The 5,569-nt window shown below is 40.9% G+C and overlaps 1 non-coding gene across 1 annotated transcript; it reads left to right on the top strand.

Moving 5' to 3' along the window:
* The first annotated feature begins 895 nt into the window (after window positions 1–895).
* Window positions 896–1,032, top strand: LOC114815991. The gene has a single exon (XR_003763772.1). It is a non-coding gene; the product is annotated as a small nucleolar RNA SNORA7 (small nucleolar RNA).
* Window positions 1,033–5,569: the final 4,537 nt, after the last annotated feature.

Raw genomic sequence — 5,569 nt, 5'->3', positions numbered from 1 at the left:
TAAAAGTGATCCGGGCATCAGAGTGAAGTATGGAGTGGAGTGGGGAGAGATGGGAGGCTGGGAGGGTCAGCAAGGAGGGTGATGCAGTAATGGAGGTGGGATAAGATGAGTGATTGTATTAACATAGTAGAACTTTGGATGGAGAGGAAAAGGTGATAGTAATCGCATAGTAAGCATTCAATAAATATCGCTAATGACAATTGATGCTGATGATGACAAATAGCTGGAAGGATATTGTAAGGCTATCTTGTCTATTCATCTGCTGGAGAATCATCAAGCACGATGGTGTTCATTCTTTTCTTATAGATCTACAGGGATGGAGTTTACACAACCTTCTTTTAGGCTTTTTTAGACTTTATAACAAAAGAGAAAAATGAACATGTGACCCCATCAAGACCGCTTGTAACAGAAAGTGGGAAATGCAACTAAAATAGTTTAACAGTTACAATATTTCAAACAACTATTAAAAATCATTTGGGAGTGATATGTCTAAAGGTGTTGAATGGCCAGGTGTTATTCCAGTGAATTCATGAAGAGCAAGAGGAATCCCTGGGTATCAGGAAAGACCAGATCTGCTCATCTTTTAAAAAATCAAAGGGGAGTGGTTCTATTTATTAACTATTAGTTTAACATTATTGATATGGGATCTGGTTATATCCTGAAAGAGACTGGAACAGATCACAAAGCAATCAGACGTCAGTAAAGCTTTTCATTACATTTCACCAGCCAGTCTCATCACAATACTAGGCCTAAATTCCTCTCAGTTCATAACTAGAGCATGCGAGGTCATGTCTAGAGTGTCCATCAGCTCATTCTGGTTTATCTTCCAAAGGACAGTCTCCCCTAATTCCTCCTGTTAACGATTTACCAATTCGGAGGTCTCTAGGTAGATCCACCACTCTTAGGATTGCATCTGGAGAGTTTCCAGTACTCTACCAGTCTCGGCTATGGGAGGGAGAGTCAAGCAGAGGCCTACCCATTCCATTCCTAGCTTGGGCAGTGGCTAGCAGTGGGAGGCCATTTGCTACAAGTCAAAATTCACCTGTGCTGGCCATCAGTGGCATGGGAGAGAGTTGAGGGCAGAGACTCAAGTTTACAGCAAGGAAGAAGGCGATGGTAAACCACTTCCGTATTTTTCCCAAGACAACTCTACAGATACACTACCAGAACAATTGCAGATGGAGGTGGGGCGTTCTTGGAGAGATGTGTCCATGGAGTCTCTAATGTCGTAGACGGCTCGACAGAATAAGACAAGATAAAGTAGTTACAGCTAGTGAATTCTCCATTCTCCTGGATACTTTAAGCCAGCAGACCTTTTCTGGGAACTGTTCTAAGTATTTCTGGACAAGGATAACCGAACACCTGTCTATTGGTTAACACTCACCATCCCTAGAATGTTAGCACTAACAAAAATTAAGGAGGTAGGCAATAATACTTGCTGTATATATCTGTTCAGATTGTTGTTTGGATATTGCTGTGGACAGGGAACGTGTCTTTTATTGTTGTATTGCACTTTCCAAGTGCTTAGCACAGTGCTCTGCACACAGTAAGCGCTCAATAAATACTATTGAATGAATGAATCTGCTGATGGCTATGTAAACAGAATTCGAGACCTCTAGACTATAATAAGCTCAATGTGGGTGGGGAACGTGGCAACTAACTGTAGTGTACTCTCCCGAGCAATGCTTTGAACAAAGTGCTCAATGAGTACGATTTATTGATTCAAAATACATTTAAACATTAATTTAAGTGTTCAGTAATTTCAAACTTAACGCCCCAAATACAACTCCTTATCTTCTCACCCAAATCTTGTCCTCCCCCAGTTTTCCATCACTGTAGACAGAACTGCCATCCTGTCTCACAAGCCCATAACCTCGGCATTAATCCTCAACTCATCTCTCTCATTCAACCCACATAATCAATCTGTCACTATATCCTGAAAGTTCAACCTTCACAACATTGCTAAAATCCTCCCTTTCCTGTCCATCCAAATGGCTACCCTGTTAATCAAAGCCCCTATCCTATCCTGCCTTGATTACTGTATCAGCCTCTTTGTTGACCTCGCTGCCTCCTGTCTCTCCCCACCCCAGTCCATACTTCATTCTGCTACCTGGTTCCTTTTTCTCTAAAAACGTTCAGTCCAAGTTTCTCCACTCCTGAAGAACTGACAGTGGTTGCCCATCCACCTCTGCATCAAACAGAAATTCCGCACCATCAACTTTACAGCACTCAATCATGTTGCTCTTTTCCTTCCTCAACCTGTTTCTGTCCTACTATAACCCAGACTTCACACTTGATTCCTCAAATGCCAACCTACTTACTGTATCATCTGTCTCACCACTGACCTCTGGCCCACTTCCTATCTCTGGCCTAGAATGTTCTCCCTTTTCATAACCGAGAGATGATCACTCTCCCCACCTTACTGAAGGCATATCTCCTCCAAAAAGCCTTCCCTGGCAAAGCTCTCATTTCCTTTTCTCCTTCTCCTTTCTGTGCTGCCCTTGTACTTAGATTGGTACCCTTTATTCACCCCTCCCTCAGCTCCCCCAGCACTTATGTACAGAGGTTTGAGAAGCAGCATGGCCTAGTGGAAAGAGCAAAGGGTCTGGGAGTCAGAGGTTCTAATCCCAGTTCTGCCACATGTCAGCTGTGTGATTTGGGGCAAATTACTTAACTTCTCTGTGCCTCAGTTACACCCTCCGTAAAATGGGAATTAAATCCTTCTTCCTCATACTCAGACTGTGAGCCCCATGTGGGACGGGGACCATGTCCATCTCGATTAATATCTTCCCCAACACTGAGAACAATGCTTGCTTGGTACATAGTGAGCACTTAACAGGTACCATAATAATAATAATACTCATCATTATTATTATCATTGTTATAACCTTACTTTATATTAATGTCGGTCTCCCCTCTACACTGTAAACTTGTGGGCAGAGAATATATCTACCAGCTGTTATAATGTAGTCTCCCAAGCACTTAATATCAATCAGCACTTATTGAGTGCTTACTGTGTGCCGAGCACTGTACGAAGTGCTTAGGTAATTATGTTAGATAGTGCTTAAGTGCTTATAAGTTAATCAGGTCTTATAAAGTTGCTGACCCTTATGGGTTTCACAGGGTAAATGGGAGGGAGAACAGACATTTAATCCCCCACTTGGAGGCACAGAGAGGTTAAGTGAGTTGCTCAAAGTTGCACAGCAGGTAAAATGCAGAGCAAGTACTAGAACCCAGGCCCTGTGACTCCCAGGCCCCTTGCTCTTTCTTCTGTCCAACCCTGCCTCCTAGTGGAGTCAGAACTAATTAGCAAAACTTCTCTGCACCGAACAGCAGAGGCATTCTGCAAAAATGAGGTTCTCTTCATTGATTCCACTAGACTTTACCCTACTGCCCCCTAACCAGGACAACTTTAGCATTTTGGAGAAAGGGCAGTTGTCTCTCATCTACCACATAAATGGACACACAGTGGCTATTACAGGAGGCCACTGTGGCAGTCGTCACCATCAATCATCAATGGTATTTACTGAGCACTTATTATGTGCAGAGCACTGCAGTAAGCGCTTGGGAGAGAACACCAGAATTAGCGGACACATTTTCTTCCCTTAACATGTTCTAGCACCATCTTCACTGCTTTGCTATCTCAAATTAATCAGGTAATTCTAGTGTTCAGATACCAATGATTGATCAGTGGATCGACAGGTCCACACTCTACAGGGTTTGTGTCTATGGTAGGTGTACTTGTCCTTCTTAGTCGAAGATGCCACCGATGGAGAAGTTCATCTGTAGATGCGTGTGCATCTGTGTGTGCATGTTCATGTGATTGAAAAGGCCAACATGGGACCCCTAGGCCCTGCCACATCTTGAACACATTCAAATGTTCCTTGTTGTGCTCTGATCTTTGATATTTTCAGAATCAGAGACTGCATTTTAGTCATCCAAGCTGTGTGAAGAGGTCTAATCCTGGTCCAGTTTTTTCCTAGGAGTTTTCTTCTAGATTATTTTTTCCCCAAAGATAAAGTGATGCTCTGCTGTTATAGTTGATCCAGGGTAAGTTAGAATTAGTAACATTGAGGTAGATGGTTACAAAAATGGGAGATTATAGTTTTTCAGTGCAATCTAGGAATTCCCTGATTAAGCCCTCATTTCCCTTACTCCACAGATCTTCTGCATCACCTATTACACTTGGATCTGTATCTGTTATAACTTGATATTCACCCCATCCTCAGCCCCACAGTACTTATGAACCAACCTGTAATTTAATGTCAGTCTCCCCTCTAGACTGGAAACTCATTATAGGCAGGGAACTTGTCTTCCAACTCTTTTGTATTATACTCTCCCAAGTACTTATACAGTGCTCTGCACGTAATTAGACTCAGTAAATACTATTGAACTGTAAGCTCCTGGTGAGCGGGGAATGTGTCTACCAATGTCTATTCGGTATCTCTTATCTATTAAAATCCTAGAGACAGAAAGATAAAAGAGAAGGGCATCAGGAATAAATATGAGCCCAGAGATTTATTACTAATGGAAAATTGGATATTGTATTGAAATATGTTATAAGCTTACTTAGTGAAATAAAATTTCACAAATTTCTGAAATTATGAAAGCTCTAAGGCAGATGAATTATTAAAAATTCTGATATGTGAGTTATGGGATATTTTAATGGAAAATTTAAGGTCCATAAATGTAGAAAATTCCTCTATTATGCTGGATTATGAAGTATTAAGAGCAAAGATCCAACTCCATTCTATAGAGTATTATAAAATAATTCATGGAAAGACATTCTAGAACATATTTTTGATTATTGTCATAAGTATAGTTGTAATCAATATTCTCCCTAGGTGGAAGGTATAGCAGATGACAGTAAGACCTTCAATTTTCCTTTGCAATTTCAGAAGTGAGAAATGTTGTTATTATAATTTTTTTTTTACATACCAGTGTCAGATCCACTGTAACAGCACTGTGATGGACAGAAAATCTAGCCATTTAGCCCCATTTAGACAGGTCCAGAGCTTTCTAGCTGCAGTCCATGGGGCTAAAAAATCTCTCTTATGGCCATGGGCCTACACTGTGCTCACAAACCCACAGAATCAGGGTGACTAATCATTCAGACAAGTATGCAAGTAGCTTACATTCATTTGCTAAGAACAAATTCCTCCTGAAGTGTTATTCTAATAGACTAAAGTGTCAGTGCCCAAAGATATATATTGTTTTGCCTTTTTTTCTAAACTGGATACTTATAGGTCTTTCTCTTAAAGGTAGCAAAATGAGGCTCTCTGAGAGAAGTCATTCTAAAGTTTATACTTGACATTCTAATTGAACTTATTTCCTTTTAGTTTCTTCCTTCTTTCAGAAACTGTTCATTGCTTGATTGGCAGTTTGTAGACCAAATCAATTTAAATACAGCCTGATAATAATAATAATGTTGGTATTTGTTAAGCGCTTACTATGTGCCGAGCACTGTTCTAAGCGCTGGGGTAGATACAGGGTAATCAGGTTGTCCCACGTGAAGCTCACAGTTAATCCCCATTTTACAGATGAGGTAACTGAGGCACAGAGAAGTTAA

Source organism: Ornithorhynchus anatinus, chromosome 1 (assembly GCF_004115215.2).
Source record: "Ornithorhynchus anatinus isolate Pmale09 chromosome 1, mOrnAna1.pri.v4, whole genome shotgun sequence".
In the NCBI taxonomy this organism is placed as follows: domain Eukaryota; kingdom Metazoa; phylum Chordata; class Mammalia; order Monotremata; family Ornithorhynchidae; genus Ornithorhynchus; species Ornithorhynchus anatinus.
The sequence above is the reverse complement of the archived record's forward strand: the minus strand, read 5'-3'. Positions and strand labels throughout refer to the sequence as shown.